The 17,214-nt window shown below is 33.0% G+C and overlaps 2 protein-coding genes and 1 non-coding gene across 6 annotated transcripts in view; 1 reads left to right on the forward strand and 2 right to left on the reverse strand.

Annotated features, from left to right (window-relative positions):
* Positions 1–17,214, reverse strand: part of LOC127063183 (dynein regulatory complex protein 9) — a 72,157-nt gene that overhangs the window by 29,287 nt on the left and 25,656 nt on the right. The window lies entirely within an intron of this gene.
* LOC127063178 (acetylcholine receptor subunit alpha-like) overlaps positions 1–17,214 on the forward strand; it is a 93,821-nt gene that overhangs the window by 27,872 nt on the left and 48,735 nt on the right. The window lies entirely within an intron of this gene.
* Positions 13,628–13,701, reverse strand: Trnan-guu (transfer RNA asparagine (anticodon GUU)). Its single transcript has one exon. It is a non-coding gene; the product is annotated as a tRNA-Asn (tRNA).

Consider the following 17,214-nt stretch of genomic DNA (forward strand, 5'->3'; position numbering starts at 1 on the left):
CACGTTTAGTTAGAATGGATTTTGCTTAACGATGATAGACTGAACAAGTTAAAGTGACAGAGTGAACAAGAGAGAGTACGAAAGAGAGAGAGAGAGAGAGAGAGAGACAAAGAGATAGAGATGACAGATAGGAGGTTTGGGCCAGTTTGAAGCAGGAGACATCTCTATCTTTGCCGCAAAATCGAGCCGTTTGAGGGTCTCCATTTCGTTGGAGTCCCTCAGGCAAAGCCACATAATGACCGGCCGGCGTTACACGCGTTAGAACAACCGACATTAACGGCGACAGAGCTAACCAGCTTTGAAACGTATTAACCCACATTCTCCTCGGCTTCTCCCCTAATTTCCTTCCCCTTCTCTATTTCTCCTAGTTGCATATTTCTAGGATTTATTTTTCGACGATTGAAATGATCGACGTTCACGTCACGCCCGACTCTTATCGTAAAACGCACGAAAGCAGTTTCGAGTGTCTCCGATGTCGATGATTTATTATTCTGCTTTGTCGGGAGTAACATTTTTCTCGAATACAAATACGAATATCTAGTTCGTTGATTACAATTCGACGCGTTGTAAAATTTTCTGAAATAGAACGAGTCGTTTCTACGTAATCAGTCAGTTTTCATTACTATCAAAGGGCAGCGTATATAAGCCGAGATTTCAGAGAGGAAGGATCCTCGTTTTTTGTCGCTTTTATAAATTCACGTACGTACACGAAAAGGAACAATTTTTTGTGAATTACGGAAAGTCTTTGCTGTAATTAATAATTAATTCGTTTGTTACTTAACTTTTTAATTGTCTGAAATATAGACAACCCTTTATACATAATCGATGAAAGGTAAGATACTTTTTTAAGCTCCTTATGATAGACAACGTGTCACATATAATTGTAACAAGTTTTACCTATCATGCGAGGCTTACGAAAAAGTTTCTTACTGATAGATGGCGTTCGCAAGCAACATTATCGACGTAGTCCAGAGTGTTGTCTATCTTCAGGCGCGATGTTTAATCCCATAAATGATTTATTCAATATCTCAATTAATTTTTGAAATATTTATACGTCGAACTCTCTCGTTATTTTTACGGGATATTTGAATATTTTTAATGAAATTCTCGACGTCAGGTTTATTAGCTTTCCGATGAAAACGGAAAGATGTTATTTTCTTTTTTTCTTTCGCTTATATATGTGTATGTATATATATATATATATTTCTTTTTTTTTTCTTATCGTCGTGAACCGGAAATACAGGAAAGCTTGTGAACTATGTTGCGCCGTTAGCTGTGTGGTTCTCGCACTTAGGTGCGCATTTATGGGACTCGTGTAACCACGTCGTTTCGCTCGACTAATTTCAAACGGATTTTCATAAAGCGTACGAGAACGGCTGGCAGAGCAAGGCCACAGGAAACGTGAGAATAAGTTGCGAAGAGAGAGAGAGAGAGAAAGAGAGAGAGAGATGGTGCGAAAAAAAATGGGAGAAGAAGAGGAGGATCTGTGGTTGCGCATAGGAGTGGCAGTGATGTTGGAAAAGAAGAGGTAGAGAGAGAGAGAGAGAGAGAGACGAGGGAGACAAACTTTTCTATCTATCGCGAAAACTTCGAAGAGCCGAGTTATCTTTCGCCTCTCATCGCTCTTTTCCCTTTTCTCTCGACGTTAAATAATTCGAAAACGAAGAGACAAACGCTTTCATATTTCCCACTGACACTTTTAAAATATATTTCTATATTATACATGTCGAATATACGAAAGGAACATTATTTGTAACATATTTATATTTATTTGTATTACTTTTATATTTCTTACGTTTTGTATATTTCTTATCGTCTGTCGTTCCGAATATATGATTATATTTCTTTTTTATTTACACCGATTTACTATTAGTTTGATATAATGAGATCTATGCAATTCGTTTTTATAATGTCTTTTGTCGAATTTTGATTTAAACAGATTAATCTATTTTTTAGAGAGAAATATAGATAAGAAAATACTTGTAAGAAAATTGTTAATGTCTCGCGACACAATTTCCTTACTTTCTTCTCATATTTCAATCAATCATTATTCACGTTACGTTTTTAAAACTCATCCACGTTAGTCGACTTCGTACTTGTTTTTTTTTACAGGAGATCGAAATGGTTAGCGAATTGGTCGATGTCACGGTATCAGATAGGAGCTTCTTTTTTTCTTTCTTTTTTTTCTAACGTCTGATCGACGAACACGAAGCGGAAATAATTCGTCGATTGTGAAAACAAATAGCAGTTAGTTTCGGCACCTGACGCCTACTACTCGCCGATACGTCCTGTCCTCTTTTGTTATCGACTTTTCTTGCACACTGTGCGATAGAGAAAGAGAAATAAAAAGGGGTAGAAAGAGAGAGAGAGAGAGAGAGAGAGAGAGAGAGAGAAAGAGAGAAAGAAAAAGAAAGAAATAAAGAAAGAGGAAGCGTCCATATAAATTACGTCCCTAGCTAAACTAAACTCGCGTGTCTGTTGGTAGAAAGAGGAAGCTAAAGAGAGACAACCCTATATATCTTTGAAGGAAAACGAATGGTACACGCACTCCGTTGAACAAAGTTCTTTTTTCTCATGAGAACGGAAAGAAGTATCGGTGTCGTTGAGGCCATTGACTTGTCCAAACAATTATCGGTAAAATATACATACTTTGTATATAATTCTGTCGACGTTTTTTTTTTTTCTTACTTCTTTATTTTTTCTCTCCTCTTTTTTTTTGTTTGTTTGTTTGTTTCTTTCTTTCTTTTTTTTTTTTTTCAAGAAGAAATATTACTGCGGCGGATAGAATCGAAATTTTCACTGATACGTTCAATTAATTTCGAGACGAGATTACCCTTGTTATTTTTTGTTCCGTCTACTTGATTTCCTTTTTACTTTTATTATTTCTTTCGTTTTCTCCTCTTTCCTTTTTCCTTCTCCGATATCATAGGAAGAATATTATTAGAATTGTAATGTCAGTGGATTTTTATTTTCGAACGAGGACGACGAGAACGATGAAATTACGGGACGAACGTGCGTCCTCTTTTTTTGAATCCCGAGGGCATTTTCATGAGGATTTAGATGAACGGAGAGAACGAGCGATACACACGCACGCGCGCGCGCATACACACACATATACATACACAAATATACAGGAATATATATATATATACACACACACATATATATATAATCAAAAGGAGATCTTTTTACTGTGGTAAAGAAAGAAATAAAATACAAAAAAGAAAAGATGTATATATATATATATATAAAGAGAGAGAGAGAGAGAGAGAGAGAGAGAGAGAGAGAGAGAGAGAGAGGAAAAACAAAAAAGATGAAAACAAAAAGAGAGGAACAACCGAGCACAGAAGTGGCTGCTAGGTGGACATTGCAGTTGTCAGCATCCGGCTCGTGTTGTGAAATCCACGTTTTAACAGAGGCGTTTAATTAAGAGTACTATCTTAACGCGGTGAACGGCCGTATTTTTCCTTCTTGTATGACAGCCACCAACCTGCATTTCGATTTCAACGTTTGTTCTCAAAGCTACTACCCCTTCCTCTCTTTCTTCTTCGTTCTCGAAAAGTCAAGAGGAAAATCAAGTGGACGGTATTTATAATCGTTGTGGATGTGATCAACGAGCGACGAATACGTTTGATAACTCCTTTTACCAGTTCGCGTCTTGTTTTCTTCTTCTTTTTCTTTCTTTTTCTTTGTTTTCTTTTTTTCGAACGCAAAGAGAAAAAGAAATAAGAAGATAAAAAAGAAACGAACAAATTTACGATATATACATATTTATAATACAGGAAATTTAGAGGGAAATCGTTTATTTTTCTAAATAAAAGAAAAAAAGAAAAACAATTTTCTTCTTTATTTTTCATTTGGTAAAATAAAAGAAAAATGTTATATATATGTATATTAAATCGTATTAAATTTTATCGTTGTACATAGAAACATTTTGGTCCTTGAATTTCGTCTATGAAGAGTCCTTCTCGACTTTGAAAGAGCAGGATTAATCGCTTGCCAGGCACATCCAAGTCGTTTCTCGAAAAACCGATGACGTCTCCCAAGAGAGAGAGAGAAAGAGAGAGAAAGAGAAAGAGAAAAAGAGAGAGAAAGGGATAGTTCTTTTCTTATATCTTTTTGTTTCTCCTTTTTCCCTTTCTCTTCTTCTTTTTCCTCTTTTTCCTCTCTTTTCCGGTTTTCTTCTCAAACGAATTCTCTTTTTCGTTCTTTATCTACGATATCCACTAATTCAAGAGAGGCATCGTCGTCGTATTTTTACAAGAAATTAAAATTAATGTTCTCTTTCTCTCTCTCTCTCACACTCTCGTCTCATGATTTTTGCTATAATGTCTTTCATTCCTTCTCTCATATTCCTTAAAAAAAAAAAAAAAAAAAAAGAAATCTTTGTCAGACACACGAATTGAAGTTCTGGAATAGGCGAAGCTCGATGATACGCTTGTACAATTAAAGCGATCCATTTCGGTCGGCTCTTCGGGAGTATTTGCACGGTCAATATATGTATACTCCCTTCGTTGAAATAATATTTAACGGTTGGAATAATACAGAACGGATGAATGAATGGATGAACCATTTTCGTATGTGTATATATGCATGTGTCATAGAGATATCAAATAGGAAACTATGTAACTTAAACTTTATTATTGTAATCTAAAGTAAACTTGTACATGATATATATACAAGTATTCTTATACACATACATATGTACGTACATACGTACATACATACATACATACATATATTATGTATGTGTCCGTGTCTATTATATTTACACACTTACGTATTTGCAGATTCTATGTAGATTATGTATAATTGATCAATATTGCAGTACGTCATACGATTTACTTTGATTAACCGGTTTTATCATATCGTAATAAAATTTATCTTACGTTGAATAACATTTATATACGTATTTTCATCACTCACATCTTACATATCTCGTATATACTTACGTACGTTATATGCCGCAGGCACATGTGCATAGACATATTTTAATGGACAAACACCGACAAATTTTCCAACTATTTCGAACGGTGTTCCGAGCACCTATGGGATCCCCAAGTAAATTTGCGCGTGCGCGTAACGTCGATTCGTGATCCCTTCGATTATGTCAATAACGCCGGGAGACCTCCTGTTATCATGGCACCTCTGAAATCCTTCCCTTGTTACGTACTCCCGATACGATGGGAAGATGCACGATCAGAAGGTATGGATTATCTCACTCGAGTTGATGATAATGAGCCAAGAGAAGGAGGCCTTCCTTCTGTTCGATCTAACAAGACGTATTATATCATACCGAACTATCTCTCTAAGGTGGTCAGAAGTTCGTTTTGTTATACGAGAGTGTCTTAGAAACTCGTGTTTGCTTGCTCTGACGAGAGTAATTTGCGTGTTTGAGATAAAAGGGTCCAATGGATGTTACTATGGTCTATAGATCGCCTCTATGTACTTAAGAGAAACAGACTCGTTTTCGGCTGGACGATAAAAACACGCCATCACGATAATGTTTTCTTAAATTCCTCTCGGTAAATGCTTTTTCTTTTCTCTTATTTTTCTTTTTTTTCTTTCTTTCTTAGGACCACCAAGTGATGACCGAAATCGCGCAAAGTATTTAAACGTAATGTTTCTCTTTTTTTCTTGTTTTTATTAAACTGAGAAATATGGAGTAAAATGTATAAAATATTATATATTATTTATATTATTTATTTCTCCTAATCGTTGTTTGTATCTACTTTTATCATTTTCATTTGATAATGAATAATAATATTTTATACTGTTACTTACATAATTTTTTTTTTTATTAGTTTTACGAATAAATAATATATTAGGATGAAATTTCATTCGCGATGGCTTCATTCGTGATATATTTCTTTTTTTCTAACTAAATTTTAAGAATTAAATGTACGAGAAAATCTCTTATAATACGGCTTATTCGTACTATTTTATACGGAATTTGTGTTTAGTAAGCAAACCCTGAATTAATGCATATATAACAAATATATTCCATCCGGGGCTTTTATGGGCGTATGGGTGTAACGATATGAGGGCTGTCTGTGCTCTTTAAATCGCGTTACATGAAAATTACGTGAAAACAGAATTTCTTAGTTCTTAGAATATAACGTTATCAAAATGTTGTCTATGCTATTTGATATACTTTTTATGAAACATTAATAAATAACAATTTTCTTAAAATTTCTAAAAAAGAAAAGAAAAAGTGATAAATCGATACTAGTTTATTAATTTGAGATATTTCAAGATAATTGTTCGTTTGGAACCAGAGAATTTTCTCTTGAAACAAAAATAAATGTCGACAGTATTGAAAGATTTATTTAAAAACTACACTTAGGATTATGTAACAACGCGATTACGTAATATTCTCGTCCTCGAGTTCACCTACGCCATTTCAAAGAAGATAGAGCTCTCGTATGAGACGTTTCGAATCGGATAACTTGAATCATTAAAACAACAAGTTATACCAGGAATGCTATTAGTATCGTTCGTTCAACGTCATAGAATTCTGGGATAGAAGCTTTCCTACGAACTTGTTGCGTTATAAATGGGAGTGTGTACATTTAATCGTACGTGTAAACTTTTCTATTCGTCATATCTCTTTCATTTATTCTATATATATATATATATATATATATATATATATATATATATATACACACACATCAATGAAAAGAAATAGATGAATGGACGTGTTACGAATAAAAATTCACGTTACATTCGAGTGAGAAAACTTCGATGAAATCATCTCTGTACAAAATGTTCTTTTACTATTCTTTTTTCTTTTATATCTACGTACATAATATATATCGATCGATTTAAAGAAAAACAAATATATATATATATGAATAAGAAAGTGAAAATAAAAATGAAAATGAAAATGAAAATAAAAAAGAAATACTACAATGATAAGAGTAGTATGGCCAAGGGCGTTACGGAGTAAGCGAAAGGACCTCAGGGCTCGATCAGAGTTTGAATTCAGGTTTTTCCTTCTTGTGGTTGGCGAAAGGTGGTCACTCAAAGTGTGGTTAGAAGCTCCTGCGGAATATCGAGTTCAAGCCTTTTCCATTGACCCGTGGGAAAAATCCATCGAAATGGAAAGGGCCTAGCTCGTGAGAAATACGAAGAAGAAGAAGAAGAAGAAGAAGAAATAGAAGAGAGAAAGAGAGAGAGAGAAAGAGAAAGAGACAGGATCTGAACTCAATTTGTCGGGCATGTTGCTTCTAGGAGGATCCCTTCGGAGAATTCGATAGATCCCTACGATCTTTTAAAAGTCCTACCTATGGATCGCACCATTCACCTTTCTAGTCAAGTAGCTTGTAGCTAGTTGGACTATTTTTTTACATCGACATGCGAAAGTTTTCTACAGAAACATCCTAACTTATTTGTTCTTCGAAGATTTTATTTTATTTTATTTTATTTTATAGATCGTAAGTGTTAGACCGTAGTAGTTAGATCGTAAATGTTCGTCATTAAATTTTTTAAAAGCGTTATTAAGTTTTACGCCATTCTCTTTTTATTCGTTTAAGAATTTCTTCTTATTTAGTTATTTATTTTTTTGTTTTTATTCTTTCAGATTGACAATAAAGTGGCAGATGTTATTGTAGTAGTAAACTTGTAAATTACGGAGCAAGCAATGGTTTGACATTACATTTTTTTTTTTAATTTTTACGTACACACACGCACATATATATATATTCCTTTTTAAATTAGAAATTTACTTCGTTTTTTGTAACAGAAAACTTCTCGTTTAGAGCGACGGTTTAAAATAATTCTATCTTTCACAATCGAGCAAACAATTAATACTATTCTATTTCGGATTACACTCGTGTATCCTCTTTTCTACCTTAATTACTTCTCGAAATGTTTCGTACTTCCTTGGGCGCAAGTGTTTGTAAAAGGGATAGAGGGGAAAAATCAGGTCGCTAGAAATTGGTAGTTACTTCTTAGAGGTCATTATTTGTCCACTCTTCCAACTTTACACGAACTATGTATTTACTGTGGCTGGACAATAATGCTGACTCTACACGAGAGGTGTTACCGTTTGCTATTCTTTCAAAGAGTTTTGTGGGTGGAACCTGAATCGTGTCTTGAATTACGAACCAAACGTTACAGCCCTTCTGGATGCCATTATATCAAATCACTGTCTGATATCTTAAGAATGGGTGAGGGAGAAATAAAGAGAGAGAGAGAGAGAGAGAGAGAGAGAGAGAGAGAGAGAGAGAGAGAGAGAGAGAGAGAGAAAGAGAGAGAGTAAAAAGAAAATGTTAAATTCACATGTTTGGTCCATTTGACTGAATTCTGTCTATTTTGTTTCTTATCTTTTGTAAAATTGTTGAAAAATTATTAACTGTAAATATAACATGTAATTTTTAAATCACATATTCTTTCTCTCTCTCTCTGTTTCTCTTTTACTCTCTCATTTATGTGTATTTTTAAAGTTTTAACTCTTTAGTTTAGTTAGCTAACAGTTTTAACAGTTTTAATTTTGTTAGCTCATATGCGGAAGTTAATGTTTGATAAATATAAGTTCTATTGATTATAGTATAGTTATATAGGTATACTATAAATTTTATATTATATTATTTTTGTTTGAACATTGTTTGAACATGAATTCCACGAACAAAAAATTGAATTACACTAGGTTTAGTTACAGAGAATCGTGGATTATAACCTGTGTAATGCTGTCATGTAACTTTCTAGTTATTAACATGTTTCATTCATATGAAATTTTTTTAAGATCTCACTTCAATCTCTTTTTTCTTGTTTTCTTTTCTGCTTCAAAAAAGAAAAAATAAATAAATTGTTTTACAATTCATATTCGAAGAATGTATATTTATTGATTATAAATTTTATATTTTCTATGGCTTTCAATCCTCCAAACGATTTTAAATTTTATATGAATTTTCTTTTTAAACGGGGAAAATGATTTGAATTATAGAGAATTCAATCAAGATCTTTGAAAATTTACAAGATTTCGCCAATTTTACGGACGATAAGTAATGAGATTGAAATGGACTTTTTAAGCTCTCTCCCTCTTTTTTTCTCCTTGCCGTTTTTAAAATGGAATTGACGTTTTCAAGATTCCCTTGAATTCATATCGCCGTATCACTTTAACGGGGATATTAACTTATCCTAATCATTATCGTGAGTTAGAGAATGGGACATTACGCTAAGGAATCCGATCGCAATTAATCGTAAAAGATCGAGCCAGCAATACCGAGATAATAAAAGGATGCTCTATGTCTCTCTTTTTCTTTCCTTCTCTTTCTCTTTCTCTTTTTATCGACATCTCGTTATCTCGTTTGTTCATCGAGCCAGCCTTTTCGATAGGCGGCCGATGCCTTTGGGAAGTAGAGTGCAGATTAGCTTGGTCGAGAAGATTTAGAGAGCACTCTAACGATTGTGAGCATGAAGTGGCCGAACGTGATGAGAAAATAGAGAGGATGGTAGGAGGGAGAGAAGAGCTTGAACTGTAGAAATGCGGAAGCACGATTACGATGGACTAAAGAAATTGTTTTCTTCGATTCTTTTGAGATGAATAGAAAGAGAAAACGAGAGGAAAGGACAGAAAGAGAGAGAGAGAGAGAGAGAGAGAGAGAGAGAGAGAGAGAGAGAGAGAGAGAGAGGAAGAGGGAAAGAGCAAGCAAGCACTCGGTTTCATCGAGATTGGAATTTGTTGAAATTTTTCGTGCTGGTATTGTTCGAGCTTTTAGGAAAAAGCAGGGCAAAGGATAGGAATGAAAGTATAGCGCCGGTAACACTGAGTAAAAAAAAAAAAAGAGAAAGGAAGAAAAAATAGAAAAGGAAGAAAAAAAAAGAAACAACAACGATCCTATGGTAAAAAGGCTTTACGTAGAATTCGTACAATATTTGACTAGTGTAAAGTATGATAATGGTTCAAACCGACCGCGCGAAAAATACAAAGCAATTGGAATAAAGAAAATTGAAAGGGGACATGAATAAGCATGGCAAAAGGATAACGAGTTTCCTCGCGAAATCTGAGGAAAAAGAGAAAAAAAAAGAAAAGAAAACGACTCCGCACCAACCAGGGTGGTATTCCTCTCTGTAACTCTTTTTTTTCTTTTCTTTTTCTTTTACTATTGCTTATATTCGCTATCTTTCCTTCTTTCTCTTCTTTCTTTTCTTTTCTTTTCTTTTTTTTTTTCACTTTACGTTCTTCATTCGTCGTTCTCTTTTCGAACTGCAACTTCAAATAAGACTAGATTTTATTCTTGATCAAAGAGACATTTTTCTTAGTGGGTGTGTATGTATACGTGTCTGTATGTGTGTGTATATATATATATACTATTCGTTTTTTTCTTTGTTCTTTTCTTCGAAACGAAATTATATTACATCTAAAAAGATTACTGTTTCTTATATTCATGTAACAACATTTCTGTAATGGATAGTTCATATGTAAAGAAAGAAAAAAAGTAGATTCTATCAAGAATGGTTTTAATCGATTTACCGAACTTATAACATCTCAATATTAATACTCATACATATAGATAATTCTTAAATATAAATATAAGTATTCATCTTTCTTACATATCATACATTTCATTTCGAAGATCTTCAGTTCTCTTCGTGAAATACTTGTTAAAATCGTAAGAAGCAAACGTCTTCATTTTTCAAGATAGTAATTTAATGGAGTAGTATGAAATTTGTCTTTGTTTTACATTAAGAGTGTTTTTTTTTTTTTTACAAAAAGAAGGGGAAGAAGAAGAAGAAGAAAAAGAGCAGAAAGAGGGGAAAGAGGAGAAAACAATTTTGTGGCGTGCTTGAAGAAAATTAGGCTTTATCAGCATTTGTGCATTTGACACACCATAAGAATTGGTAGTACAGTTTTCGTGAATTTCCCACATGAGACATAGATATATATACTCCCAACCTCGTTAATGGATTAAGCAAAACTCATTAAAGGTCTCTTTGTACTCACACCTATAAAGTAAACTACTTGCTCTCTTTCTCTCTCTTATACACTCACATACATACACTTGCTTTCTGTGCACTGGAGGATTATCTAACTAAAATGAAGCTACCGCCAAACTAGGTAGCATACACGTATAATGCAACTCATTCTCTCTCTCTGTCTGTCTCTCTCTCTCTCTCTCTCTCTCTCTCTCTCTCTCTCTCTCTCTCTCTCTCTCTCTCTCTCTCTCTCTCTCTCTCTCTCTCTCTCTCTCTCTCTCTCTCTCTCAAACTTACCCTCTTTCTCATTATTTTTAGTCTATGTCGTGGTGGAATGAATATTCCAGAGAATTACATTTGATGAAATAAAAGTAGATAGAAAAGCGAACTTGTGTTTGACTGATAATAATATATATTTTCGAAATATCTGCAAATTGAAAATAACGTTCGTACCGTACGTAAAAAGCTTTCTTTCTCTTTTGTCCCATCAGAAACTTCCATTTAGTTGTTTATACGTTTTATATTTGATTTTAGTTCATCTACCCAATGTAATAATATTATTTATAATAATTTGTAATATCTCGAGGATAATGTACATCATAAATGACATATCAAAGATGAAATTTCACCCTAAGAAGATAAAAAATACGAAGTAAAGAAGTGAAATAAATTTGTTGTATATTTATTGATAAATCGGTTATGATGATATGGGTATGAAGTAATTATAAATTAATTATAAATTTCTTCGTTCTAATCATCGTGCAAAGTTCTTCTTTGCAATCATTGTGAAAAAATTAATTTTCATAATTTTATAATCTAGTAATAAATAGTAAGAGATTTTATTTTCTTATTGATATCTAAAATAAAAGATAATATACGTATTAGGGTGAAATTTTTTTTGATAATATCTCTTTACGACATAACAATGACCTCGTGTTTTTTATTACCTTTTCTGTTATTTATTTTTCTCTTGTCGAAATAACTAGGTCTAGAAATTATCCTAGGTCAGTGTAACACATAATTTTCATATCTGAAAATTGTAATTGTTCTTCATGTTCGTGCATGTAAATGATTTAACGAAACTCGTTAAAAGTCTCGTTAGGAACGTGTCTTTATATTACGTTGTCAATATATAGGGTGTTAAAAAAATGGGTTACACATTATAAAGATATATTTAGAATTTTCGTTGCATATTGACCATTAAGGTTTCGATCCATATTGACTAAGTATTTTATAACTAAATTTCAATGAATAACCATCACTTGCTATGTAATATACATGTGCATATTTTCTAACTTTTAAATTATTTTTTTAACACACTGTGTATATTTATGTATATAGAATGTTTTATAAAGAAATAATAATCAATACAAAGGAACGAGGCAATAATAGCAAAGTTCTAAACCATATTGCCAATGCCAGATATGTTTGTTGCTTGTGTGTGTGTGTGCTCTGTCTCTCTTCTCTTTCTCTCTCACTCTCCAGAGATGACTTATTTGATACGAGAAGTTAGATAAAGTTTCAAAAGCTTATTTCCCGATGTCGCGATGATAAATCTAGTTGTCTATATTACCAAATGAAATTTAAATTACTCATCGACATAGATAAAAACACGGATTTAATCTTTTTACTTGTAATATATAAAAGTGATTTTTGCGAGGCATAACGAGTAGGAACATCCGTCTTTAAAATTTGATTCTGTATTTAAATAATAAATTTTAAGAAATATGGTCATTCAGTGGAGCATCAGATATTCACTGACCAATCTGCGATAGTGTTAGATTGGACAGGAGCGAAGTTTAATCACTAGGATCATCTCCAACAATCATCATTTGCTTAAAGTGGTACAGTTTGTAACCCACTGAATGACGATCTGTACAACCTGCGAGTAGTTTGATCTAGTCTGTAATGTGTAGGTTTACTTTCGAGAATTTCGCAGCCATCTATTGGCAATTCTAGGAACTACGATCGTCAGTGGCAGTCTTTGGATGGCGTACAGCCTAATCGACAGAAACGTGGGTGGATAGTGTAGAGGAGTAGAGAAAGAAAAAGAGAGATAAGAGAGACAGAGAAAGAGATGGGTAGAGAGTAGGGGTAGTATAAAGTAACGCAGCACGTGCCAAGCTTAAATGCGATATAGATGTGGCCCATAAAGATTACTCACGATTCTGCAGTATTAATATTTCATGAGGCCCTCTTGTAAAATGTGGTACCTCGAATCTCTATATTTTCTGAAGAAGAGAGATACACTGTCCTATCCTTTAAAATTGAAGATCGAGTTGCATTACTGATTACGCCATCAGTACAGAAACATGGCTGAGAAGAGATAGTATTCGTTCGAATCTATGTGTACATTGTATATAACACATTGTACACACCTCGAGTGTTGATCAGAAAATGTTGGAAATTTCAATACATATAAAACTTGTAAATGGAATACGATAGATGATAAAATTTATTATATTTATCAACGAAACAGGTGATCGTTGACGATGATTTATATGGACGGGAAATACGGGCATGTGAAAATTGCATTGTATTTACTTACTTTTGGAAAAATACGTGAAGAATTCGTTTACACATTTGAAATTCGCGTGTACACGTCGCGTATAGGAAAACGAAAAAATAGAAAAGAACGTAAAATTCCAACAACGATGACGTTGTATTTTCTTCGATGTTTTTTCTTTCGAAGGAAAAAAAAATTCGCCCCCGGGTGGGCTCGAACCACCAACCTTTCGGTTAACAGCCGAACGCGCTAGCCGATTGCGCCACGGAGGCGGTTGAGAATGTCTTTCTTAACTTCTCTATTTCCTCTGTTGCTTCGACGATATCTTACTTCAATTTAAAAGACATTTGATTTCATTGGTATATAAAATATTAAATATGATATCATAATTATCGATAAATAGAATATACCCAGATTAAATCACGTTCAATAATATTTACGTAAAATTCTTTTATTATTTTCATGTAAATTATACTATTTTACGGATAAAGAAAGATCCATGATATATTACCGATTTAATGTCACGATATTTTCGTTTTATTATCTCGGATTCACGTAATATTTATAATTAATACTTTATTGCTCTTTCTTTTATTCTCTCTCTCTCTCTCTCTCTCTCTCTTTCCCTCTTTCTCTTTTACTAATTCTCTTTAGTTCTCTCTTGAACAGAATTTGCTCACTCATTCATTCTCTATTAGTCAAACGTGAGCAGGTTGATGAGAATCGTTCTTTTGAACCGTAAGAAAAAGAAAAGTGTACGAAAAAATAAAGGAAGCAGCAATTTACCGACTGTTCTTGGCATCTTATTTCTTGCTTCGCACTTTTCACGCTTGGTCTTCATTATTTTTCGTTTCCATTGTCGCAGTAACGATGGAAACGAACGATAGTACGAGTTGAACTTTTTCACTATCGTTTCAAATGCATGCGAATGTACATACATATATATATTATATGCACATGTATATATGTATATACAAGGTGTCCCATCTAACTTGAGCAACTTGAATATTTAAATAACTTATCTCTTATGGCCAGGAAAGAATATCAGAGAACAATATTTTTTATTAGTTCTTATTTATTTTTTAAATTACTTTATCCCTTTTTTTATTTTTGTTTGATTAAAAGAAACAAACATTGCGACAAACAACAAATTTTTTCTCAACATCGATCCCTTTTACCGGTCCCTTTACTTAATTTCCCTGGATAGGGATTTTAAGTTTATGTAAGTTCCTTTTTTTTAAGTAGAATTATATATTTATATCTCGAAAAATTCATTGTACAATAACGTTGTTTTATAGAAATAATAAGAATCTAATAATTACCAACTCTAAAAAGATGTAGATTTCTAAAAACATAAGAATGACTTGAAATTAATTCATCCCTAATGAGAACTTACAAAAGCTTCGTGTCGAAGTTGATGGACATTACTTTGAACACTTGTTAAGATAAATTTTTCTTTCATTGATCTTTCTATTCGTGTCTTCTAAACAAACATCGTTTATTCTATGACATTTTTTTCTATGGTAAAAATTAAACGAGATATTTAAAACGTTCGATTTAGATGGAACACCCTATATACGTATAATACCTAGTTTACCGTTCTATTTCACACTACGATATCATCATCATCATATATCATTCAACATGATATTCCGTAACAGTCGGGTGGTTAATCGATATCATCAGAATAATTTACGTTGCAAGAATGCCCGCGAATTACTAATACCGGTGCATCGAACCGTCGTCGACGTCTACGTCGTCGTAGTCGTAGTCGTAGAAGTCGTCGTCGTCATTGTTATAGTCGTAGTCTTCGTGCATTTAAAACGCTAGGAATATATTCACATTGTTATATCGCTCACGTGTTGAACCACTTGAAACGAAACAAGTCAGCATTTGGAAAAATACAACACGAGAAAAGAAAAAAGTAAAAGGAAAAAACAAAAAGAACGGAACAATAACTATTTCCTCCATCCCATTTCTCCAACTTTTTTGATATTACATAAATTTTTGTAACGAGAGAATTAAAAGAAAGAAAAGAGAAAGGAACAAAAGATATAAAAGAATGAGATATTAAACGAAGAAAGGAAAAAGAAAGAAGGAAAATTATAATATTTTTCCTTGATATTATTAATGATAATCAAGAAAAATCGCTTTGATCGATTTATGAAAGATATTTGGAATATATCGAAATGTATATATCGTAACGTGTATATCGTGTAACTATATATACATATATGTATTTACAATGACAGAATCGATAACGTTTTTGTAAGTGGACTTACCGGAATATCGCGACATTTACAGGACACGTAACAATAACCCATGTCTAGATATCTATGTACATATGTACGTACGTATATACATACATATATGTATGTACGTATATATGTATATATTTGTGAGTCACGATACTCTCGCAAAACTTCGATAAACATGCCAATTTTCCGATCGAACGCTTCTCATCACTGTCAGTAGAACCTTATCCTTAACTCCAGGCATTCGTCCGAAAGAAATTCAGGTTCAGGTGTACCTTTTGTCAGGTAGTCGAAGAATTCTGTATCGGATATTTGGAACATTCACTAGTAGAATAGTAAAATGAAAACTCGCATTGAGTTTAAGTATCGGGATTTTCAAATAAAAATAACTTATTTCAAACTTTTCTTTTCTTTTCTTTTTCTTTTTTTTTTCTATCATAATGACGTCGAAAATATTTCAAAGTATCAAACGATACTTACACCTTTTTCTTTTTTTCTTTTCTTTCCTCTTTCTTTTTTCGAATTTAAGTAACAAATATGAAACGATAAAATTTGTATTTATTTAATAGAATTATTAAAAGTGTTTACACATGTTTGAGCAAACATGCATCGATGAAAGGACGTTTACGTAAATGATAACAAATTTTTTTTGCATAAATGTATATGGAAATAACTGAAATATTCTTCAAAAAGCTTTAAACGAATTGCAGTCGAGAATTTGTATCGTTTCGATTCCAATGTGAAAAAGCTCAAATTGTTTTTGGTTTGTCTTTTTTGTTATCATGCCGTAGCTGTTTTTGTCGTTACCGTTGATACGATGAAAAATCGACGAATTCGTTTATTTCGTTATTCGAGCAATATTCACTCGTTGATTTGTTGAATTTTTGCAAGATTGGTTTCCTCTGCTATATATGCATATATGTATATATATATATACTCAAATATACATATATATATCCACATACATGTATATATATACACACATATATACTACGTTTTTCTATTTCATAGATATGTAGTTTTGTTAAAAAAAAAAAGAAAAAAGAAAGAAAGGATGTCCGAAAAAATTTCGCTTTTACAAAGCTGCACTTCGCGTTTCTTTTTTTCTCTTCTTTTGCTTCCCTCTTTATCTCTCTCTCTCTCTCTCTCTTTCTTTCTTTGTTTCCCTTTTCACGAATAGAGACTATCGCGGTACATTTAAGTGTGTGCTCTCGTGTGACAAACCATAAAGTTGTCTTTACGATAGGCGACACCCGTCGGAAAGTAGAAAAATGTTCACCCGAGGCTTGAGTCCAGGCACAAAGAGATGAAATTTTGGTCATAAAGCGAAACGTTCGTTTTTCAACGAGCAGAAAAGAACTAACGTAAAAATCCACGAAAATCAATTTTCTCATCTTCAATTTCATGATCTTATTCTTTTTTTTTTTTTCTTCTTACGTGTTTCGTACGTTTCATAATTTTTTATATGGTCTCGTTAACGTCATCAATATTCTTTTTTTCGATAGTAGATTTTTGGTATACTTGTCAATT

Source organism: Vespula vulgaris, chromosome 4, assembly GCF_905475345.1.
Source record: "Vespula vulgaris chromosome 4, iyVesVulg1.1, whole genome shotgun sequence".
NCBI lineage: Eukaryota > Metazoa > Arthropoda > Insecta > Hymenoptera > Vespidae > Vespula > Vespula vulgaris.